This window comes from Anomaloglossus baeobatrachus, chromosome 1, assembly GCF_048569485.1.
Source record: "Anomaloglossus baeobatrachus isolate aAnoBae1 chromosome 1, aAnoBae1.hap1, whole genome shotgun sequence".
NCBI classification, from domain to species: Eukaryota; Metazoa; Chordata; class Amphibia; order Anura; family Aromobatidae; genus Anomaloglossus; species Anomaloglossus baeobatrachus.
In genome coordinates, this window is record NC_134353.1 from 433,289,367 (window position 1) to 433,315,730 (window position 26,364).

At 45.2% G+C, this 26,364-nt stretch overlaps 1 protein-coding gene across 2 annotated transcripts in view; it reads left to right on the top strand.

Annotated features, from left to right (window-relative positions):
* The first annotated feature begins 2,311 nt into the window (after positions 1–2,311).
* Positions 2,312–26,364, top strand: part of CACNA1S (calcium voltage-gated channel subunit alpha1 S) — a 2,360,423-nt gene continuing 2,336,370 nt past the window's right edge. For both annotated transcript variants that reach the window (XM_075352638.1, XM_075352639.1), the window contains exon 1: positions 2,312–2,491. The gene's annotated coding sequence lies outside the window, so the exon portion shown is untranslated. The remainder of the gene's footprint in view (positions 2,492–26,364) is intronic.

Below are 26,364 nucleotides of genomic sequence, written 5' to 3' on the forward strand. Positions count from 1 at the left end.
CTTGTGGATTTGGAATGTGCTTGATGCAAATGTACCTGTCAAGTTTGCAACTGGGGCACAAGTGCTGCCACTGAAGTGGTGTGTGTGGGGCCCAATTTTTGGAAAAAAGGAAGACTCCGCTTGGAGTAACCCTTGCTGTGTTTTTTAAAAATGAGCCAAGATGAGAAAGTCATGGTTCAGCAAAGACTTTGCTACCTATCCCGGTGTCATCCGGGTGATAGCTAAGGCTGGCGTATTTTGGAATGTGCTTGATGGAAATCAAAACGTCCTGTTTGCAACTAGGGCACAAGTGCTGCCACTGAAGTGGTGTCTGTGAGGCCCAATTTTTGGAAATAAGGGAGATTCCGCTTGGAGTAACCCTTGCTGTGTTTTTAAAAATGAGCCAAGATGAACAGATCTGGGATCAGCAAAGACTTTGCTAGACCTTCCCCGGTGTCATCAGGGCGACAGCTAAGGCTGGCATATTTTGGAATGTGCTTGATGCAAATCAAAACATCCTGTTTGCAACTAGGGCACAAGTGCTGCCACTGAAGTGGTGTCTGTGGGGCCCAATTTTTGGAAAAAAGGGAGACTCCGCTTGGAGTAACCCTTGCTGTGTTTTACATGATTTTAGAAGGGCATGCCATGCCTATATCTGTGTCTCCTCTTTTTCCTCGTCCAGCTGCTTAGTTTTCGCATGGGTATTTGTCCTTGTCACTTTCCCATGTGTTTGTGTTGTCTTGGGAGTTGTTCGGCACCTTTTGGACAACTTTGAGGGTGTTTTCAAGGTGTTTTTAGGTGTTTGTGATTGCCTCCCATTGTTTTCAATGGGGTTCGAGAGGTTCGTCGAACGGCTCGTCGAACAGCTTGTCGACGAACCGAACCGAACTCGAACTCTAGGGGGGTGGCTCATCTCTACTCCTTACCATCAAGGGTATTTCCAGGGTCAGGGTGAGTGCAGGGCCTACAGTCTTAGGGCCAGCTTAGCACCCCTTGACAAAGCCCTTCTGTCTCCACCTTGAGAATGTTTCCTCCGCCGTGATTGGGTGCAGGAACATCCACAGATAAAGAAAGAAAATAAAATGCCGCTACACGCCAAAAGCCTTCTTCTTTTGCAGATTACCCGCCTCTTCCAAGGATTTTACACATTCCCACATCAAACAGCACCGCAATCCTATAAAAAAAAACAAAAAATGTTATTTAAAAAAGCAGTTTTGGAAATGTGGCCAGTGTTGAGGGGCGGCAAACCAATATCACCGAGTTTTAGGGGTGGAATCGTGTTTGCTGAGCCCAAACGAACAATCCCAGGATTGTGCTGAACCTGAGCTTGGTGAGCCTTTATCGAGCAGGTTCACTCATCTCTAATGGTAACCTTATTGTATCCTCCCCCAGCAAATTATGATACAGTGATTCAAACACAGTATGATGGACCCGACACAAGCATACATGCAATATAATGGCCATCCATACAATATAATGGCCCCCCCACCTCTGCACACAGTATGATAACCCCTACACAACCCTCCACGGAGTATGATGGCTCTAACTCAACCCTTCACACTGTATAATGGCCCCCACTAGCCCTTCAAACAGTATGATGGTCCCTACATAGCCCACCAAATAGTATAATAGCTACACAGTATGCTCCACACAGGATCATGGACCCCACACAACCCCCACACACTTTATAATTGCCTGCACACATTATAATTGCCCCCACATAACCCTTCAAACAGTATAATGGCCCCACACAAACCTCCACACAGTATGATGGACCCCACACAACCCCCACACACTTTATAATTGCCTGCATACAGTATAATGGCCCCCACATAACCCTTCAAACAGTATAATGGCCTCCACATAACCCTGCAGACAGTATCATGCTTCCCACACAGCACTACAAATAGTGTAGTGGACCCAACATAGCCCTCCATATAGTAGAAAGGCTCTCCCCACTCCCCTAGTCTCTGCAGCATGTGGTCTGAAGCTCGGCAAAGGATGCAAGTACAGTTGAAAGTGCGATGTCAAGAGGTGGAACCATTGCATGCAACATTTCAACATTTCAGCTAGTATATAGTCTTTTTTAAGCTTCAATATGGTGATACATGAGCAAAACATTATAGCTAATAACTGGCTAATTTTTCACCTGGAAGTCAGGAATGCTGTTTATCTATCCTCTTATAATTCAGATAGATACTAAGCACACAGCACACATCACAAAAGTTTCCCACTTCTCTCCTCCCCCATACAGGGTGAATTTGAGCTTTGCAGCTGTCGCAAGATGTTTTCAGGTCTAAATTTAAGCGTGGTTTGTGTGTGAGGAATCTCACTCCACAGTCACAGGCGCTCAGGCAAGACCACCTGTTGCCACTTCTAAATCTTCCATTTTCCAGAATCTTCATAACGCGTCTCTATCTGTACAATGTACTGAATCTTGATGGGATTTTATTTACCTTAAGAAAGTTTTCTGCGAAGTAGGACAGGGAGGAGCGCCTTACAAGAGAACAAGGTAACTGTTGTGTGTGCCCGTGTGAACAGAAATTATTGAGCTTTTCTCTCAGATAGTTAGCTACAAAATACTTACAAAACAAATGCTATTTGAATACATAGCATCTAGCTTACAAGAACTTTGTGGTATATATTTAGAACTTTCTAGAAATAAATTGTGTTGTTGAATGTCCAGTACATTTAAAGGAATTCAGTTATTTACGAACAGGTACCCAGGCTGTTCATAGGGAACTGTATTATTCAATTTGTGGTTTTCAGCATGTACTGTGCAAAGAGCACAGGATACTTCCTTTCTAATACTAAAGCTTTCATCTTCATTAGTTACTCACATCTGAAATAAATTATCTTGTAGATCCCTTAGACTATGTGCACACTTTGCTTTTTACCTGCTTTTTTGCTGCTTTTTCAACTGCAGCGTTTAATGCCAAAATGGTTGTGTTCTGCTTTTCAAGCAAAGTCTATGGGAATTTGGTTTTCTTGTCCGCACTTTGCAGTTCAAACTGCAGCCTTTTTGTTGCAGACCTTTGGTCAAAAACTCAGCTTTGCAGGGCAAAATCCAAATGGCAAAAACATTGTCCATGCTCGGCGACCATCAAACTTAACTGCCCTGGAATTGTTTTGTAAACAGGAATGGTCAAATATACCTTCATCCAGGATCCAGGAACTCATTAAAAGCTACAGGAAGCGACTAGAGGCTGTTATTTTTGCAAAAGGAGGATCTACAAAATATTAATGTCACTTTTATGTTGAGGTGCCCATACTTTTGCACCGGTCAAATTTTGTTTAAATGCGGATTGCACATTTTCTGTTAGTACAATAAACCTCATTTCAATCCAGAAATATTACAGAGTCCATCAGTTATTAGATATATGAAACTGAAATAGCTGTTGCAAAAACCCAAATTGTTATAAAGAAAAAAGGTTAACATAAATAGGGGTGCCCAAACCTTTTCATATGACTGTATATGTATATATATATATATATATATATATAATATATATGTATCTGTTTATGTGAGTTTCTGTGTGTGTATGGGACCCAGTGAGGCTTTTTCGCTTGGGGTGCACAAAAGCCTGGAGCTGGCCCTTGGTATGACTCACGCCAGAGCCAACACCTCCAGCAGCAGAGACAGGACATTGAGGAGAAGACACAGGGGTGAAATCACCACTTGTTTCCTCTCCTGCAGGCGTACAGCGCCAGTAATCTGCCGATGCTTCTATTAGCTTACTGATCACATGGTCTCCTGCCTGGCAGAGCTGCTGGTTTCTAGCTGCACACCCATTTCAGTTCTGCTGGGTCCTAGCTGCCCAACCAGTTCAGCTCTTCTGCATTCTAGCTTCCCAACCAGTTCAGCTCTGCTGCGTTCTAGCTGCTCAACCAATTCAGCTCCGCTGCATCCAGTGTTTGTGACGCACATCCGGTGTCGTTAGCGACATCGCAGCATGTGACAGCTAGGAGCGACGATCAACAATCGCAAAAACAGCAAAAATCGTTGATCGTTGACACGTCGCTCCTTTTCATAATATCGTTGGTGGTGCATGCCGCTGTTTTGTTCGTCGTTCCTGCAGCATCACACATCGCTATGTGTGACGCCGCCGGAATGACGAACATCTCCTTACCTACATCCACTGGCAATGAGGAAGGAAGCAGGTGAGCGGGATGTTCCGCCCACTCATCTCCGCCCCTCGGCTTCTATTGGACAGCTGCTGTGTGACGTCGCTGTGACGCCGCACGAACAGCCCCCTTAGAAAGGAGGCGGTTCGCTGGCCTCAACGACGTCGCAGGGAAGGTAAGTCTGTGTGATGGGTGTAAGCGATGTTGTGCGCCACGGGCAGCGATTTGCCCGTGTCGCACAACTGACGGGGGCGGGTACACTTGCTAGCGATCTCGCTAGCGAGATCGCAGCGTGTAAAGTGCCCTTAAGGGTATGTGCACACAGAATTTTTTTTGTAGACAGATCCACCCTGTAACCCGCCCAAAAAACCCAAACTATTAATTTCTAAAAGGAATAAACTCATATGCTGCAGTGTAATTACGACTTGCTGTCGATATGTTCAGTCTTTGGAGTTTTTTAAGTGCGTCAGGTTTCCTCAGACATGAAATGGCTAAATATGACCGGTCCATTATATGGCAGCTGCTGTTTGGATGCTGCTTACTAATTTATTAAATTAAGTATAATCCAGTAGCTATAATTGAAAAACAACCAAAAAGCAACAGCAAAAAAACAATAAAAATATTTGCTTCAGGATTAAATGATGACTGTCTTAAAGCGTCTACTGTCTGAATAACTCAGGGGATTCACAGACATCTACAAGACCTCATATGCACATACCCTGAGAGAGCCCAAAGCCATCAGATAGTAGTTAAGACCTCCATACACATTAACTTAAAGTTGTCTAAACCGACCAATATCGACAGGGTCTGCTGACAGTCCAATGTGTATGGGGGCTCTCACTTCTCATTGTCGGGGGAATAAGGATCCAGCATGTCTGATTACAGAGTGTAGATCCTATTATCCTCTGAATGATAAGGTGCTGCCAGAGATGTCTAGCAGTGGCTCTAATAGAGAACACAGGAACACTTGGCAGAATGAGTGCTCCTGTATATGGGAGAGCAAAGCAAGATAGCTGCCGGCCGAAAGATCAGACTATAGTTTATGGGGGCTTTAGTCTCTTACTTATTTAGCAGACAGACATGCAGATAGCTTTATTTTTAGTCCAGCACACTGTCCTATGTTTTAGGATCAAGACTGATAAGGTAAAGATTACAACATCCACATGACTATCACCAAAACCATTATCTGTACAGTAATACATCACTAAAACCACACTAAATACAATAATACATGACCAAAACCGTCAGTACAGTAATACATCACCAAAACCACCCTAAAGACAATAATACATCACGAAAACCACCATCAGTACATGAACACATTGCCAAACTTAGAATAGCAATCAAGTGCAGTGTCAGGTTAGATCCATATACATATATGTATTGCATTACTGTACAACTCCCAGTATGTCCTTAACAATGGTAAGGAGATGCTGGTAGTTGTTACCAGCCATCATCAGACTGTGGAAGCACTGGGGGCCACGGTGGTCGGACTTCCCAGCAATTGGAAAGTTAATCCCCATCCCAGGGATAGGGGATAACTTTCCAGTTTGAGAAAACCCCTTTAAAAGGAGCATTAACACTGCAGCCAAAAATGGGAAAATGATTTATCTAAACAGTGTCAATCATCTGATGCATGAGCAAAAACTGTCATACGTTGGGTGAGATAATTTTTGAGCTGACAGAAAGGGGATTTGTCACCCCAAAATGACACCTAGACTGCAGAAATATTTATATGTGGGATATGGTCTGTGGAGAAATAATACCACCCATATACAGTTTAGCGTAAAAGGAACCAGTCACATCCTTTTTTAATATTAAACTGCCCCAAATGTCTTGTTTGTCAGAAAAAGTGCATCACTAATATGACATGGGGGTTAGTTTAATATAAAACAACTGTGTGACAGGCTCCCTTTAATATTTACTGAAAACATTTATTTATATGAAAATGATTACATTTCTGCGCACCCTTGGCATGGCCTAAGCCTGGGTGCACTGATACCACCTAATATAGGAAAATAATAACCAGTCCTTTGTCTTGATTGATAGTGATCCATTGGTAAGCGTGAGCAGTGCAACACCAGATCTCCTGTCTGCACTGCATCCAACACTGGTGGAACACAGCGGCACACTCCAAGTGTCAGTGCTGCGTTCTTATGCCTGGGTCCTGTGCAGTGGCGTAGCAAAGGGGGGACGGAGGGGGCAGTCTGCACCAGGAGGCACATGTCAGGAGGGCAGCATTTTGGGAGTAAAAAATAAAAAATAGAAAAACATAGAAGAAATAATAATTGTTGATTAACCTCTTAACGACCCATGACATACTGGGTATGTCATGGTGACCTGGTACTTAACGACCCATGACGTACCCAGTACGTCATGGCAAAATCGCGGCCCCGGAGCCTCGGTGGCTGCGATTGGTGTGCAAAAACCTTAGATCCGGGGAGGAGGGGACCTATGACTGACCTCAGGAGGGGTGGTGTCTCCCCCCCGGACCTACGGAGGCTGTGATTGGCTGAGCGGCGTTTGTCAGCCAATCACAGCCACTGTGATATTTCAGCCATTGAAAATGGCTGAAACATTGAAATCCAGCCATAATCAGTGCAGCTATAGCACTGATCACTGGCTGGAGCTGGGTGAACTTGGTTTCACCCGCCCCCAGCTCTGATTGGCGAGATCGGCCTTGTGACCGATCTTGCCAATCACCTTGGATCTGGGGCCGGTGACCTGCAGGTGACCACTCCCCTCAGCTTCACATCATTCGTGAAAGCTGAGGAGAGTGATCCCTGCAAGTGCCATTTGGTAAGTGCCCCTGATCCACCGCTCCCCGCCACTTCCCCCTTTCAGCCGCGCCATCGCAGCAGCAGTAGTCACCGCCCCTGATCCACCACCGCTACTGCCTCCGATCTGTCACCACCCTCCTCCATTTGCTGCCCCCCTCCATCCACCACTGCTTTCCCAATCAGCTGCTGCCCCCCTTCATATGCCACCGCTCTCCCCATCAGCCGCTGTCCCCCTTTATACGCCACTGCTCTCCCCATCAGCCGCTGCCCCCTGCAGTCACCACCGCTCTTCCCATCAGCCGCTGCCCCCCTTCATACGCCACCACTCTCCACATCAGCCGCTGACCCCCTTCATACGCCACCACTCTCCCCATCAGCCGCTGCCCCATTTCATACGCCACCACTCTCCCAATCAGCCGCTGCCCCCCTCCATCCGTCATCCAATACCCAAGATACCCAAATGATATATATTCTGGATTATCGATGGCCAACGGAGGGGGGCGGCAAATTTGACGACTGCCCCGGGCGGCAAAAGCAGTTGCTACGCCACTAGTCCTGTGTCTGTAGCTGCCATACTGCGTGCGCACCCACGCCGACACTGCAGTCACACTGCATGCGCACCCACGCTGATACTGGAGTCACACTGCATGCGCACCCACGCCGATATTGCAGTCACATGGTGTGCGCACCCACACTGACACTACAGTCACAGTGCATACACACCCACGCACGCCAATACTGCAGTCACATTGTATGCGCACCCACGCCGACACTGCAGTCAAATTGCGTGCCCACCCACGCCGACACTGCAGTCACATTGCGTGCGCACTTGTGCAGACACTGCAGTCACATTGCATATGCGCCCACACTGAGACTTTGAGTGCTACTCTGCTCCTCCAGTGTCAGGACACGTGCAGGAAGGCTAAGTGATTTAAACAGCACTTATTCTCACCAAAGTACGTCTGTCAGTTAAGACGAGGGACTGTCTTTAACATGCATATAGAAAAGTGCACCGCTGCACCAAGACATCGGCCGCACCAGGGGTGGACAGAACCATCTGCATATATAAAATAAAATATTAAGTAAAAACTATATATGCCAGAGCAACGTCCCCTGTATAAATGTGTTTGCAGATTAATTGGCATTTTGGGAGTAAAAGATTTCTTTAAAATGTCATCGTTCTCAGCAACACATTGTCCTGTGTCTCCCTAGACTCCCGTCTTGTCTGGTCTTCTGCAGCACATACCGAAATGGTGTCCATGCAGGGAATCTGTCAACAGATTTTTGCTTCCCCATCTGAGAGCAGCATAATGTAGAGACAAAGACCCTGATTCCAGTGATGTGTCACTTACTGAGCTGTTTACTGTCATTTTCTCTGCTGCAGATCTAGCAGTTATACAGAGCTCATGAATATGCTGGACTACCTGCCGCAGGCCAAGTAGTCCTGTAATGATAATCTCCTGCTGATTAAACAATTATTTTATCAAAACTACACTAAGCAGCCCAGTAAGTGACACATCCTTGGAATCCGGATCTATGCCCCTACATTATGCGGCTCTCAAATTTGGTGGCAAAAACCTGGTGACACATTCCCGTTAAGACAAACCAAGTAGAAGGCTCCTCACTAAAGAGTAACCACCCTAAGTAAGCCCTAACATGTGCCCAAGAATAAATAATTACCCATCACTGAGCTCACTGCACAAAAAAATGACCTCACACCATCTCACTTACAGTATACGGCCTCCAACAGTATTCTCTCTTACAATATATTCCCACTACACTGTCCGTAGTGAAATATGACAGTCACCATGCACCCTCAAATGAAATCCCCCATTGTTCTCCCCACTATGAATTATATCCTTCACACCTTCCTCACTTATGAACTATGTCCTCCACTATTCCCACCTCTCCATGCAGCCCCCACTTCACTACCACCCATGCTGTTCCCACTCTATAATGAGCCTTATGCTTTGCATCATGCATACCAAGCCCTCCCAGGCTCCTAACTGAGCCACCCATGCTGCCCCTTCTCCATATCAAGCCCCCTCCATACTGAGCCCCCCCATGCTGCCCCATCTCCATATCAAGCCCCTTCCATGCTGCCCCTTCTCCATATCCATATCAAGCACCCTCCATACTTAGCCCCCCCATGCTGCCCCTTCTCCATATCAAGCCCCCTCCATACTGAGCCTCCCACACTGCCCCTTCTCCATATCAAGCCCCCTCCATACTGAGCCCCCCACGCTGCCCCTTCTCCATATCAAGCCCCCTCCATACCGAGCCACCCATGTTGCCCCTTCTCCATATCAAGCCCCTCCATAGAGTGCCCCCTATACTGCCCCTTCTCCATATCAAGCCCCCTCCATACCGAGCCACCCCTGTTGCCCCTTCACCATATCAAGTCCCCTCCATACCGAGCCCCCCTATGCTGCCCCTTCTCCATATCAAGCCCCCTCCATACCAAGCCCCCCCATGCCGCCTCTTCTCCATATCAAGCCCCCTCAATACCGAGCCCCCCATGCTTCCCCTTCTCCATATCAAGCCCCCTCCATACTGAGCCCCCCATGCTGCCCCTTCTCCACATCAAGCCCCCTCCATACTGAGCCCCCCATGCAGCCCCATCTCCATATCAAGCCCCCTCCATACTGAGCCCCCCATGCAGCCCCATCTCCATATCAAGCCCCCTTCATAACGAGCCCCTCTATGCTACCCCTTCTCCATACCATGCCTCCCATTCTCTATGCTGTAACCCCCATTCGCTATACTGTCCACCACTCTAATTTTCCATCCTCCCCATTCTCCATGATGCACACCCCCTAATGCTCCATCACCCCATCCTCCAGGCTGCACACCCCATTCATGCTCCATCCTCCATTCTGTGCACCCCCGTCATGCTCCATCACCCCATCCTCTATGTTGCGCCCCCCCCTCAGGGCTGCTTGTTCGGCGCTGTCTTCGGCTGCAAAGTGCTTACCTGCTCCAAGCTGCATCTCCTGTTCTCCTCTGTGGCGGCGGTGGGATCTCACATCCTCCTTTGCAGTGGCTCCATCTCCCGTCCTCCTCTGCGCGGTGCTGCCTCACACTGCTGTGACCTCTGCAGAGTGAGCGCACGGCTGCACGTCGGGGCAGGGAGCTAATTGGAGCACCGCTGACCCCTGAACTGCTGGTGCGCTTACAGCTTGATTTATATTCTGGTGTCTTATAGAATATAAATGACTGCGGCTCCCCCTCCCTCCTCCAAAAAACTGCTGCATTTAATAAAGGGTTTGGAGGAGGGAGGAAGATTAAAAAAAATATATATATTTTTTTTTTTGTTTCGTCTTGGCGCTGCCCCCTGGAAGGCACCGCCCCAGGCACCGGCCCTCCAGTGCCTAGTGACAAATTCGGCCCTGCGTCCAGGACTTTTTATTTTTTTTCTTAAGGGGCTAAGAATTCACAGACAAGTAGATGTTAACTACATGCCTGTGCTGATCTGTGCCAACTCAGAGTGATCACGGACGGCTCCTGTCGGTGATTCTGCAGCTACATTTGACTTCACTGTTTAGAGAGGTGAGGGTAAGGCCACTTTCACACTGCTTTCTGATCTCTGTTCAGTGATTTCGTCAGGGCTTCCATTTGAACCCCCTTGCAAAACGAGTTTTGGATGTATGCGCCGATAGGGCCATTGACTATAATGGTGCAGACGGAGTCACCGTCGTGTGCTCTGTCGTGCACCATTCTTGGGAGTATACATCTTTTTGGAGACTGCATCTGGTTTTCCATCTCCAAAAGGTGTATACTCTCTAAAATTATGCACAAAAGAGCACACGCATGCGTCCAAAACTTATTTTGTGGGGGGTTCAGACCGAAGCCCCTATGGGACCACTGAATGGAGATCAGAATGCAGTGTGAAAGCGGACTAATGCTTCTCATGATTTCAGCAGACAAGCAGAACAATAAGTCTACAGTATTCTCTAATTGTTTCTATTAACAAAAAGCACAATATTATTAACCTCATAACGACGGCCGTACGACTTAAAGCAGCGGCAAAACAGGGTACTTATTCTGTTCCGCCGCTTTAAAGCGTCGGGCCGAAAAAAGCCTGTAGCGCCCCCAGCGACCGAAACTCTCGGGGGTTTCAGCTACCGGGGGTAGCTGAGACCCCCCAGATTATGAATCAGGGTGTTTTTTCTGGACCCCGATAATGCGATTGCTGGTATACACCGTATACCGCCGATCACATTAAAAAAAATTAAATTATTTCTCATCTGACGTGATCAAACATGTCAGATGAGAAATAAATATGAGCCCCTAGTGCCCCCAAGGCCCCCGGTACCGGAGAAATCCATCCACCCCCCCCTCCTGAAAATCCAAGATGGCGCCGACGCGCGCTGAAAATTGCCGCCGACTCTGCATTCATTTCACTCCGATCTGAAATGATCAAACATTTCAGATCGGAGGGAAATGTCCTACCCCTGAGCACTCCTCCGGTACACTGGAGCTCTCTGGTTCCCCGGAGCCCCCTCCAAGGGACCAGAGAGAGGGATCTGGAGAACCGGAGTTCTCACCACCGTTCCTAGTCTCTCTCCCACCCGATCTGGGATCCCCCGTTCCCCCAATCCCCTCCTCTGTAGCTCCATAAAAAAAAATCACTGATCCCCCGTTCCCCCGCGGCCCCCCCTCTCCGGGAAAATGGCGGGCGCATGCGCAGTGTGCTTGGCATAATCTGCTTCCTGCACCCGGCAACGAAAAAAAAAAATCTGATTGGCTGTTTAGATTTGAATACTGTGATAGATCCTATCACAGTAGTCAAATTGCCAATATTTGATAAATATGGCAGCATTTAGGTCTGCCTTTCTCCTCTCTCCCTTGTAGTTGATCTGGGAGAGAAGAGAGAGAGACTACGTGCTTGCATATCAGAGAGAAAAAGTTATAAATTCACTAAAATCATCATAATCAATTCCCAAATTTTCTGATCACCCCCCTGTGATCATCCCCCCTCTATCATTCCGTCATCCCTTGCTGCGTCATTCCCTTATTTTTTTTTTTTTATAATCTTTATAAAAAAATTTAGGGTTATATATATATATATATATATATATATATATATATATATATATATATATATATATATATATATATATATATATATATATATATATATATATATATATATATATATAATATAAAAAAAAAAATTACTAGTGTTAGGTTTAGGTTTATTTTTTGTTAGCCTGGGATAAAAAAAAACAAAAACAAAAACCATGGTCCGCAGAATGTTTACCGCATAGCAAGCGTACTCACTGCTTGCCTCCGGCAGTTCTGGGTCAGAGACCGAATCGGCCTCAGAAAGAGAGTTTTCGGATAGCGATGACGATTCGGCTTCCTCCACGGGGTCCCACACCCCGCCATTCGCCACTGCTGAAGTGTCAGGAGCAAGACCTAGTTCTGCAGTCCCCCATGCTCTCTGGTACCCCGACCTGTCCTTTACCCCACAAATTCCCCCTTTCATAGGAGACCCTGGCATCAAAGTAAATGTCACTAATTTTGCCCCACTGGATTTTTTCCAAATTTTTGTTACCCAACAAGTACTTGAGCTCATCACCCACCACACCAACTTATACGCCCGCCAATATATTGCCCAAAAGCCAACATCTGTCCATTCCCGGTCCTGGATCCCCACAAGTGTCCCGGAAATCCAAACATTTTTAGGCATTACCCTCAACATGGGACTAGTGAAAAAACCCAGTATCCGCTCCTACTGGGCAACCAAATCTGTCCACGCCACCCCTGTATTTGCAGCCATAATGTCCCGAACCTGATACGAGACCCTATTGAGATTCCTCCATTTTAGTGATAATTCCCAAGTCCCCCCAAGAACTGACCCCAATTATGAGCGCCTTAATAAATTGAAACCCCTAATATCCCTCCTGAAAGAGTCCTTCCTAACTTCCTATAGCCCAGAGGAGAATGTTTCGGTTGACGAGTCCCTAATGAGTTACAAGGGCCGTCTCTCATTCCATCAGTTTATTCCCTCCAAAAGAGCAAAGTATGGCATAAAATTATATAAAGTGTGCGAAAGTACTAGCGGGTACACATGCAACTTTATCATTTATGAGGGTAGGGACCGCCAAATAAGCCCACCCAACTATCCCCACACAATTGGCGTCCCAGGAAAAATTGTCTCGGAGCTAATGTCGCCATTTCTTGGTAAAGGTTACCATGTGTACACCGACAATTACTACACCAGTATCCCCCTATACCAATCCCTCCATGCTGCAAATACAGGGGCCTGTGGGACAATAAGGAAAAACCGTGTTGGTTTGCTGACACAGTTAGTGTCCAGACGTCTAGAGAAGGGGGCATCATTCGCACTGGCAAATGACAAACTGCTTGCCGTAAAGTGGAATGACCGCAAGGACATCTACATGCTCACCACCCTGCATAAGGACACCACTGTGTTGGTCAGAGAGAGGGGAGCCACCAGGGACAAACAAAAACCCTTCTGTGTGACACAATACAACAGGTTTATGAGTGGCGTGGACCTGTCTGACCAGGTGCTCCAACCATACCTGGTAAAGCGGAAAACGAGGGCCTGGTACAAAAAGGTAGCAATCTACCTGATACAGATTGCTAGCTACAACAGTTTTGTACTGTATAAAAAATCACAAGGGGCCCTCACATTTCTGCAATACCAGGAAAAAATTATTGAGTCCCTCATGTTTGACTCAACGGCACCAGAGGCAGCCTTCGAGTCAGAGAATGCCCGAAGACTAAAGCGGGCTTTACACACTGCGATATCGGTCCCGATATCGCTAGTGTGGGTACCCACCCCCATCTGTTGCGCGACACGGGCAAATTGCTGCCCGTGCCGCACAACATCGCCCAGACCGTCACACATACTTACCTGCCTGGCGACGTCGCTGTGACCGGCAAACCGTCTCCTTTCTAAGGGGGCGGTCCGTGCGGCGTCACAGCGACGTCACTGAGCGGCCGCCCAATAGCAGCGGAGGGGCAGAGCTGAGCGGGACGTAACATCCCGCCCACCTCCTTCCTTCCGCATAGCGGCCGGGAGGCAGGTAAGGAGAGCTTCCTCGTTCCTGCGGTGTCACACGGAGCGATGTGTGATGCCGCAGGAACGAGGAACAACCTCGTTACTGCTGCAGTAACAATTTTTGAGAATGGACCCCCATGTCACCGATGAGCGATTTTGCACGTTTTTGCAACGATGCAAAATCGCTCATCGGTGTCACACGCAACGGCATCGCTAATGCGGCCGGATGTGCGTCACCAATTCCGTGACCCCAACGAGTTCGCATTAGCGATGTCGTAGCGTGTAAAGCCCCCTTAACAGTACGACATTTTATGCATCTCGTGCCTCCTACTCCCACCCAAAGCGGTCCCAGAAAAAGGTGCCAGGTATGTCGCAAGCAGGGTAGGAGAAGCGAATCTAGATATTACTGTCCCATGTGCCCTTCCCAGCCAGGACTTTGTGTTACCCCCTGCTTTGAGATCTACCACACATCTCACAATCATTAGACGTCATACACTATTTCCAAATTGTGTGGTAGGGTTTTTCTTTCACAACGTTTTTATTTCCTGTGTAGTGGGCCCCTGTGTTACTTGTCAAATAAAATTTACTATTTTCATCAGTAAAACACATTTTACCCCATTTCACAAATAATTCCAGGACTTGATCACTCACATACCGAAGTGTTATGCAGACAAATTCTCGTCATATGCCCACATCTGCGTACTCCAGAATGTGGACCCCGCAAATGTTCTTGAAACATCTGATCATCTGACAAATAATTCCAAGATTTGATCACTCACAAAGTTTTAGCACAAGTCATCTTAGTCTGACTGCTATTACAACTATGTCTTGGTGATACGGGCATGATAATTTTATTGGAGGATCTGAAGCGGTTCTGTAATTTTACACCTTGGGCTTTACTGCATGGTTCTTGCCGAACCTCCTGTACTGGACAATACTTTTATAACCCTGTAGGGGACTGGTTGTTTTGTGCATATAGCGGTTCCGACCTTGGCAGGTAGGAGCCTGTTATGGTGTACCACGTCGACTGGCACAATTGTCCCTCATATAGGGATTGATGGTGCTAAACAGACGTTGTACGACCGGTCTCTGAAAGATTAATGTGTCCTTCTAGCCCTCCTGGTGTTCTTTCATCTCTGGAACAAGCACAAGTCTGCCATATAGTTGGCGGTATTTTCCTCCACATTTTGCCCTTCACTCTAAGATAAAATGTACAAAAAAATCCATTTATGTGGGTTTTCAGTTGTTCTAAAAACACATAGGCTCTGCAAATCTAATAATCCAAAATTTGAAAAGTGCACCTTCTCTTCCAAGTCCTGCCGTTTGCCCAAACTGAAGTTTTTGACTACATGTTGGGTATCACTGCACTCGTAAGAAAGTGGGTAACAAACTGAGGGTCCACTTTTTGGTGTTACCTCTTGTAAAAGTGGAAAATCTGGTGCTAAAGCATCACTTTTGTGAAAAAGAAGAACATTTTCAATATGACAACCTATTGCTATAAAATTCTGTGAAGTACCTGTGGGTTCAAAATGCACACTATACCCCTAGATAAAATACTTGAGGGGTATAGATTCCAGAATGGGGTCAGTTGTGGGGGAGCTCCACTGTTTAGCCACCTCAGGGGGTCTCCAAACGCAACATGGCGTTTGCTAATGATTCCTGCCAATTTTTCAGTCAAATGGCGCTCCTATCATTCCGAGCCCTGCCGTGCGCCCAGACAGTTGATTTCCACCCCATATGATGTATCGGCGAACTCAGGAGAAATTGCACAATACATTTTATGCTGATTTTTTTTTTCTGTTACCCTTGTGAAAAAAAGCTACCTTGTTGAAGTAACAATTTTGTGGTAAAATTTTATTTTTTTATTTTCATGGATCAACGTTATAAAATTCTGTGAAGCACCTGGGGGTTCAGGGTACTCACCAAACATCTAAATAAATTCCTTGAGGGGTCTAGTTTCCAAAATGGGGTCAGTTGTGGGGGGTTTCTGCTGTTTAGGTACCTTAGCGGACCTGTAAATGCAACATGGTGCCCGCAATCTATTTCAGCCAAATTTGCTTTCCAAAATTCAAATATTGCTCCTTCTGTTCCAAGCCCTCCCATTTGTCCAAACAGAGGTTTCTTACTACATGTGGGGTATCACCGCACTAATAAGAAAGTGGGTAAAAAGTTTTGGGGTCCATTTTGTTGTGTTATTTCTTCTAAAAGTGATTACATTTGGGGTAGAGCAACATTTTTATGTAAAATTTTATTTTTTGCTTTTTTAATTCCACATTGCTTTAGTTCCTGTGAAGCACCTAAATGGTTAATAAACTTCTTCAATGTGGTTTTGAAGGGGTGCAGTTTTTAGAATGGTGTCACTTTTGGGTATTTTCTGTCACCTCGGCCTCTCAAAATCACTTCAAATGTGATGTGGTCCCTAAAAAAAAGGTTTTGAACATTTTGATGTAAAAATGAGAAATTTCTGATGAACTTTGAACCCTTCTAACTTCCTAACAAAAACATTTTTTTTTCCAAAATTGTGCTGATGTAAATTAGACATGTGGGAAATGTTATTTATTAACTATTTTGTGTCACAGAACTCTCTGGTTTAACGGTAAAAAAATTCAAAACTTGAAAATTTCAAACTTTTCAATAATTTTGCCAAAATTCTTTTTTTTTTCACAAATAAACACAAAAAATATTGTCCTAAATTTGGTACTAACATGAAGTCCAATATGTGATGAAAAAAGAATCTCAGAATCACTGGGATCCGTTGAAGCGTTCCAGAGTTATAACCTCATGAAGGTCAAAACTGGTCAAAATTGCAAAATTTGGTCTGGTCATTAAGGTGAAAATTAGCTCTGTCACTAAGGGGTTAAACCACCCTTAAGGACGAAGCCAGTTTTGTACTTAATGACCCGGTAATTTTTTGCAATTCTGACCAGTGTCATTTTCATAGGTTATAACTCTGGAACGCTTCAATGAATCCCAGTGATTCTGAGATTGTTTTTTCGCGACATATTGTACTTCATGACAGTGGTAAATTTAAGACGATACTTTTTACGTCACGATACTTGTAAATCGGAAGCTTGATGAAAATTTCCCAAATTTCAAACTTTTAATTTTTATGCCCTTAAACCAAAGAGTTATGTCACACAAAATAGTTAATAAATTACATTTCCCACTTGTGTACTTTACATCAGCACAATTTTTGAAACAATTTTTTGGGAGATAGGAAGTTAGAAGGATCAAAGTTTATCAGCAATTTCTCATTTTTTCAACAAAATTTACAAAATCATTTTTAGGGACCACATCATATTTGAAGTGACATTGAGAGGCCTAGGTGACAGAAAATACCCAAAAGTGACACCATTCTAAAAACTGCACCCCTCAAAGTACTCTAAAAAGTTTATTAACCACATCAAAGAAATTTATTAACTAGGGATGATCGAATACCTCAAATATTCGGCTTCGCGAATATTTTCCGAATAGGTTGCCGCTATTCGACTATTCGCGAATATTCGATGCGCAATGTAAGTCTATGAGAAACCCGAATAACAACTTTTCGGGCTTCCCATAGACTTACATTGCGCATCGAATATTCGCATAGCGGCGACCTATTCGGAAAATAATTGAATATTTGAGGTATTCAATCATCCCTATTATTCCTATTATTAGCCCTTCAGGTGCTTCACAGAAACTAAAGTGATGTGGAATGAAAAAAAAAATTTGATCATTTTACCTAAAAATGTTACTCTAGCCCTAATTTATTCACGTTTAGAAAAAATAACACAACAAAATGAATGCCAAAATTTGTTACCCAGCTTCTTCTGAGCGTGCTGATACTGCACATGTGTTCAGAAACCTCTGTTTGGTCAAATTGGAAGACCCGGAACAGAAGGAGCAATATTTGAATTTTGGAAAGCAAATTTGGCTGAAATAGATTGGGGGCACCATGTTGCATTTGTGGGGCCCGTAAGGTACCTAAACAGCAGAAGCCCCCCACAAGTGACACCATTTTGGAAACTACACCCTCCAAGGAATTTATCTAGTTTTTTGGTGATGACTTTGAACCCCGTGGGGCTTCACAGAAGTTTATAACGTTGAGTTGTGAAAATAAAAAAATACATTTTTACCACAAAATTGTTACTTAAACAAGATAACTTTTTTTCACAAGGGTAACAGGAAAAAATGCACCAACAGATTTATTGGGCAATTTTTTCTGAGTATGCTGATACCTCATATGTGGTGGAAATCAACTGTTTGGGCGCACGGCAGGGCTCAGAAGGGAAAGAGCGCCATTTGACTGCAATATTGTTTGGAATCGTTAGCGGACCCAATATTTGTTTGGAGAGCCCCTAAGGTGCCTAAACAGTGGAGCTCTCCCACAAGGGACCCCATTCTGGAAACTAGACACCTCAAGGATTTTATCAAGGGTATTGTGAGCATTTTGAATCCACTGGTACTTCATTAAACTTGATAACCTTAGGTCGCCATATTGAAAAGTTCCTTTTTTTTCACAAAAATATTGCTTTAGCTCCAAATTTCTCACTTTATCAAGAGGCAACACCAAAAAGTGGACCCCACATTTTGTTATCCAATTTCTTATGAGTGCAGGAATACCCCACATGTGGTCAAAAACCTCTGTTTGGACAAACGGTATGGCTTGGAATGGATGGAGCATCATTTGAATTTTGGAAAAGTTGAAATAAATAGCGAGCACCATGCAGGGCCCCTAAGTACCTATACAGTAGAAACCGCGACAAATAACCCCATTTTGGAATTTACACCCTTGAAGGATTTTATTCAGGGGTATAATGAGCATTTTTTTTTTCCAAACATTTTTATTGATTTTCCAAATTTTATAAAAACCATAACAAAATGAGTATGTTTAAAGGGAAGGACAATCAATTGACAGAGTATGGTATAGAAGAAGAAAAAAGGGGTACAACCCCCTCTTGCTAGTCCAGATTATTCTTCCATAAAAAATGACATATAATGAAACTGAACTAGAAAGTCAAATTAAACCACATGTAATATAGTCCCTTAAACCCCTGTGTCATTCTCTAGTAGTTCCAAAATCAATGATGTGTCTTACTTCCTTGACGTCTCGCCTCCTCCTTCCTCTCGAGCCCCCACTAAGTGAGCCTCAGGTTGCCCAAGCTATCCTGGATTTCATTCAGGAGATACCACTCCGTGTGTAAGAAAGGTGTCACCAAGTTATTTATTTCTACCCATGTGAAGTGGTGTTCAATAAAATGTTTCCATCTCCCAAAGAACGTGGCTGTCTTTTGATCCTTATGCCTTTCCGCTTCCAATTTTTCCAACTTCAGAAGAGCATGCAATTCCCCAATAACCTCCTTTGTAGATGGACCCTCCCTCTGTATCCAGTGTCTTAAGATACACCTTTTAGCTATCATGACTAAGTCATGTATGATTGCAAATGTCCTTTTATCCCGAGTATTTGATCCCCCTTTGACTCCACCCTCAAAGAAATGGAAAATCCACACCATTAATTCTGGTCTGCAATATATCCCCCATGTTGTTTGGGCCAACATTCTTACTCGATTCCAGAACCTCTGCACTTCCTTACATTCCCAGAGTCCATGTAGCATATCTGTTTTCTCTGCTTGACATTTTGGACAACGTGCATCTCTACCCGGAATATTGAAACCTACAATAGCCCTATGTAAAATCCTAAACTGGGTGTCTCTCCAACCCTCGTTGGTGATATGTTTCCGCATTTGGACCCACCCTTTCAATATATTTCCCACCACTTCTTGACCTTTCAGTTGTTTCTCCCATGCTAATAAGGTACGACTAGCCTCCCGAGATATTAATACCTCCCTGAGTGTTCGGTAAATTTGGGATACATTTACATTTGTAACCTCACATTCCAGGAGCTCATCAATCGGACTTTTGTTCAGTTCCCTTCCAATCTCGCCAAGATCTCTGATTACTCCAAACTTCAATTGCTCATACTGGATAATATGAATGTTGTTGAGGTCATATTTATCGAGCACTTCCCTTCCTGTCATCCACCATCTCTCCTCCACATTCATAACATCTTGCATTCTCTTGATGCCCTTCTCTTTCCATCCCAGAAATAACCTGTTGTCTCATCCCTGAGGGAAATTTGGGGATGCCCAGGGATTTAAATACTTAGACACCTTCCAGGAAAGTCCCAGTTTCTTTCTAACTAGTCTCCAAGTTAACATGGTATCTCGGAATATGATTGAGTTTCTTATGTGACCCTCAGTCCTAGACAATGGGGCATGGAGAATGGACTTCAGGTCCCATGGTGTTGCGTATTTGTTCTCCATGTCATGATCTGAGTGTCTACTTGTTCCTCTCAACCAGTCGATCACATGTCTCATAATACACACCAGGTTATACCCCCTAGCGTACGGGAAATTGATTCCTCCCTCCTCCACTGACTTCATCAATGTGCGTAATTTTATTCTGGGTTTCCTTCCCCTCCACACAAAATCCACATATGCTGCGTTGAGTCTGTTAACATCTTTTAGTTTTAATAGTAGCGGAATTGTCTGAAAGGGATACAGCAGCCTAGGAAAGCTCATCATTTTTATCAATTGGCATCTTGCCAGCAATGGTAAGGGTAAGCCTTTCCATCCCCTTAGTTGTGTTATGATTTTTCTGATCAGCGGGCCATAATTCATTTTATAAATTGTTTCCACCGTTCTCCCTATCTGCACTCCCAGGTATTTGATTGATGTCTGTGCTATAGGGATCCCACATATATAACCATCTCTCAGATTTCTCCCAACACTCCCGTGACCTCCCCTCAAGAACAAGATCTCGCACTTCTTTTTGTTTAACTTAAAGATCTGAGAATGATCGAAATTTTTCAATCATGCCAAGGGTTTGGGGTAAGTCCATGCCTGGGTTTCCCATATACAGTATCACATCATCAGCGAAAAGCGCTATCTTCATTTCTGCCCCCCTTATTTTGATCCCTTTTGAAGATGTTAGGACCCTGGAGAACTCTAGATAATGGCTCAATTGCCAGGTTAAATAGTAGGGGGGATAGCGGGCAGCCCTGCCTCGTCCCCTTCATCAGGGGGAACACTTCCGACAGGAAGCCCGGGGTATGTATCCTTGCTCCCGAGTTGGCATATAAACGTCTGATGTAAAGTCTCATTTTACCGGTAATTCCTATGGCCTCCATCACTTTATCTATTCAGTTCCAATTAACATTATCGAACGCTTTCTCAGCGTCGAATGTAACTAAAGCAGGTTTTGCCCCACCCTCGGTACGCCCCAATCTAACCGCATCTACCACTAAGATTGTCTTCCTGATGTTGGTAACCGCATTTCTCCCTTTGATAAACCCTACCTGATGTTCGGAGATTATCCTAGGTAAAATCAGTGCTAGTCTATCGGCCATGATTTTGGACATTATTTTTAAATCCTGATTAATGAGCGATATGGGTCTGTAACTAGAGGGATCATCTTGGTCTTTGTTGCCCTTCGGGAGTAATTTAATGTATGCTATGTTGGCATTTCTAGGGATTTCTTTTCCTCCCAGGATTGCATTAAAAACTGAGGTTAAGTCCGGTGCAATCAGATCCCTAAGTGCTTTATAAAATTTGCTATTAAAACCGTCAGGTCCTGGCGCTTTATTGGTGTTAAGCTCCCCGATTGTTCTTGTTACCTCCTCCACTGAAATGTCCGCATTTAGGGCTCCCAGCTCTTCCTCCGTTAAGCTAGGCATTTGAGCTTGTCTTAATCAATCGTCCTCGTCAGTGAAATCATTGTTTCCTGACCCATATAGCTTTCTATAATATTCCCCCAGCACCTTGTTGATATCTTTGGGATCTGTGGTTACCCCCCCTCCATTTGTTTTCATTTTGGAGATTACCGTTGTTTTTCTGCTACCCCTTGCCAAATTTGCCAACATTCTCCCTGCCTTATTGCCGAATCTATGAAGATCAGCTTCCTTGTGAGACCAAAAGAGTTGTTCCTTTTTTTTGGCCCACTCGTCAAAACCCCTCTTTGCCTCCAACCATCTGTCCCTTGCCGAACTAGACCTATCTACCAGATAATTTGTATATGCTAGCTGCACTGCTTCACTATGAGAGTTATATTTCTCGTTCGTCCTCCGTTTGATCATAGCCGCATATCCCACCAAACGTCCCCTCAGAACCACTTTTGCCGTTTCCCAGAACAATACTGGAGTCTCCCTGTGTTCCTTGTTGTCCTCTGTGAACTCTGAAAATTATCCTGTCTGAGGAGGAACGACGGGAATCTCCATATAATGTCAGAACCTCTCCTGAAATTCTCTCTGATGTCCACTCTCACCGGACTGTGATCAGAGATCACCATATTCTCAATCACGCAGTTTTTTGCTCCATTCACAAGATCCCGAGACATCCAAATCTGATCTATGCGCGACCAACTGTCGTGTGTAGGAGCAGTGTGTATATTCCCTATCGTGTGGGTGGGTTAGCCTCCATATATCTTTTAGCCCTATATCTTCTAATGATACATCCCTGTTTACCATTCTCTTGTCCCTGAGACCCTTCTCCCCTACCCCCTCCCCTCTCCTTCTGTCTTCAGCCGAGTTCGGTACTGTGTTGAAGTCTCCTGCCACTATGATGTTGGGTGCCTCATCTAATAGTATGATAGCTTTCATATTATTAAGAAACGTGATCTGATGCAAGTTTGGACTATATACATTGTAAATACTGAGTGTGCCCGCTGGACTAGTAATTGTTAGATGTTGCCACCTTCCCTGATCATCCTCCTCATGAGCCACTACTTCATGGCTGAGCTGTTTGTTTATCAAAATTAATGTGCCCGCCTTCCTACCTTGCGCCGGTGCCCCATAAACTGAACCTACCCAGAATTTCTTCATGCGAAAAAAATCCTCCCTCCCCAAATGGGTTTCTTGTAGTAGAGCAATATCGGTTTTTAATCTTTTCAGGTGCCTTAGAATCATTGCTCGCTTGTTGGGTGATCTTAGGCCCTTAACGTTCCACGTTGTTACTTGTACCATTTTTGCCTAAGTAGACCACTCTTACCCTTTCCATAATGAGCATTTTAAATCCACAGGTACTTCAAAAAAATGTTGCTGTAGCAGTAAATTTCTTACTTTTAGGCTATGTGCCTACGATCCAGCGACACAGCGTCTAGTACACAGTGCCAGCCCTCCTGCAGAGATGTGAGTGTTGTCCACAGGAGAGCGCAGCTGTCCATGACCATGATCCGGAAGGATTTCTAAAAATCCTTCCAATGTGCTTGTGCAGCACCCCACGGGGCAGGTGATGTCACGGGTGGCCTTGCTCGCTTCCGTTGCCCCGAGGTGTACAGCAAATTGTGGGGTGATTGGGAAAGTTTGTCACGATGCCACCTGTGGTATACGGCCAGGGAGTAGCCGCCACTGCAGGATTCCTCACCAGGGCAGGTGTTATGGCAGCCGGGATGGTGTCGCTCCCCACAGGCAGAGTGGGCCCCGGGTGGGAGGATGAGAGTTCGTAGTCCCTTGGAAGCGTCAAAGTGCGAGGCGACAGCATCACTAATCAGAGTCTGAGTCAGCAACTGCGGTTCCAGGTTCTTTTAAGAGAGAAAGAAAGAATTGCTGTATATAGGAATCAACCAATAAGATTTTGTTCAAATCATCAAAAATGTATTTTATTGGCACAAATTTTATACATACAAAAATATCCACATAGAACAATGAAAAATAGCAAATAAAAACATCTAAAAACAGTCAACGAACACCCCAATACATAGTTCCATGTTAGGAACCCAGCACCATAATCCTGAATGAAATTCCACTAGCTGTACAAATCAATAATATTCACAGGCATAAATGCAGGACCTGTGTGCAAATTTTCACTGCAAACCCTATGCCATATAGTACTCTAGAGAATTGTACCCCATCTGGCAGCACCATCAATAAATACAATATAAGAAGTACAAAATACTAGTAAAAGAAGGGGATGAAGATAACCTTATAATGAGGAAATCAATACACCCAGTTCAATAGTTAAACCAGGTAAGTCACAGACTATCCAGAAAGTCATCACCAAGATGTATTACCCCTTGCTAGAAGTCCCAAGTTTAAGGTGGTGTGAGGCCTCAGGATCATTATTTATTTCCTATGATCCAGGTTCTTTTAGTCACTGATTTAAAGCTGCACCCAGGTGCTGGTCTCTGCCATTGTGGACTCTGGTCAATCCCAAGCAAGAAAGGGGCCACCACCGGTGTTTGAAGAGAAAGAGAGAGAGAGTGTGCTTTTCCTACGATATCACTCCAAGCAGTTAGGAACCCAGGCTGAGCTCCCGTTCCAAGCCCCGGGCCTAGTGAAGTCCAAGAGTTCCAGAAGTGTCTTGTCAGAACTATGGTTCCAACTTGTCTGTCTGTATGATTGTGTTGCGTCTACCTTTACCCCCAATGGTGACTGCCCCCTGGTAGTTGCCCTAGCGACTGGAAAGTCCCATGACTCTATATGGCCACGCCCCGTCTGCCCCAAGACAGCTCCCCAGTGGGAAGCACCTAACTATGTGAGATGAAAATGTGGTCACACCGATGGTTAACCCCCTTACCTGAGATGGGTACTACCCTTTAACTGAGGTGCAGTACCCTGCGGCGACCAGAGCCTCAGGTGCACCACATTCCCCCACGGCAAATGGCAGCACTTCTGGGCTGCAACAAAACAAAGTTAACACGGTAATATTTGCATGTTATATGCATGTAACAGGTTAGCAAATAACGCTTTATGCTCACTTCCATCGTTCGCACCCAGCAACTCAACAACTTTCATCACTCCAGAAGTCTTTTGGTCTGGTGGGTCAACGCCTGAAATGCGATGTGCTGACACACAGGAATTTGAATCTGCACATATTGCAGCGTCTGTTGCAGCACCGCCGAGCCCTGCTGAAATACGTTATGACGAATACCCTGGGCTAACTTGATCCAGAGGTGGTGCAGATCACGCTGCTGGAGTGGTGTCAGATCAAGGACCTATGCACCCTTCTACACAGTTTACAAATGTCGACGAAGATGTTTAGCACTGGCCATGCCATTCTCAGCGTGACAATTCTGGTCATCTACATGATGGAGAATACTGTAAGCATTATTCGGAGTCAGGTGTTGGGACAAGAGGAAGGGGAGGAAGTACAGGAGGAGTCATATGCGGAAGGGATAACAAGATCTCCAAGGTCCAGACGGTCAGCGGCACCTAGGCGGCAGTCATAGGACGGTGGGGGAGAGGGATTAACAAGGGTGCATAGAATCAGCAAAACTGTTGAGGAAGGTGCAGGAGCCCATGAAGAAATGGAGGACGAACTGGCGATGGGCATGGAAGACTCAGCAGATGAGTGAGAGCTTGCTCACATTTCGTTTGTGTGAGGTTGGGGGGAGAGGGCAGAGGAAGGAGGCACGATTTTAACCTCTCCGCCACCAACACAGCAAGGACTTGGTCCTCCTGGATGCACAAGACACATGAGCGCCTTCTTGCTGGACTACCTACAACATGACCCTCAGATTGTACGAATTGGAAGTAATACTGACTACTGGGTTGCCACACAGTTAGATCCCCGGTACAACACAAAATTTAGCGAAATAATTCCGGCCATAGAAAGGGACGCACATATGCAGAAGTATCAGCAGAAGCTGGTAAGCAATCTTAGATTTGCTTTTCCACTAAACACCTGTGCTGCACAGAGTGAATCTCAATGCTTTGTCATCGATAGGAGGAAATGGTCTTTTACTTGTCCACATCTGAGGGACCGAGAGCTGGCTGCTCTGCTGAGACGGCGTTGAGTACGGTGTCCCCGCAGAGTTGCACTTTTGGGCATATACAAAATGAGTTGAAAAAGGACAGATGCTGGTGGAAAGGGGAACAGGTGTGTTGGAAAGGGGAAGTTTGTGTCCGTGAGTTTGGTGGTTAAGCAACAGTAACATTTGCTGAAGAAACAACATCTGTTATGGTGGGAATGGCAGATTTGGATAAGGTGGTATATACTATGTTACCGCTATATAAAAAAATTAAGAAGAAAAGAAAGAGAAAGGTATATATCCCCAATCGCCAGTCGGTGTCCACCGTGCTCCCAGAAGGAAAAGGAGATGCTGGCAACTGGAAGGTTAGGTGGAGGATACAGAGCTGAGTGGCTATGAAACTAATAGTAGCCTGAACCGAGTTAGATGCCACTCGGATCTGGAGACTGGGAGCCCTGTTAGCGTCACAGGGTCCACACGCCCACCCAGCCCAGGAACTCCCTGTTAACAAAACAGGGGCCATTGGGTACGCTCTCCTTGTGTGTAGGGGCCACACCTGTGGACAGCAGGCGCATCAGCAGCAGGCCTGTTAATGCCACTGGGCTGCACTAGCAGGACTGGTAGGACAGGAGCTGGTCTTAACAGTTCTGCGTTACCAACTGTGGTGACGGCCTCCATCGACGCCCTATCCCTGCCTACCTCTGACCTAAAGCCGCAATG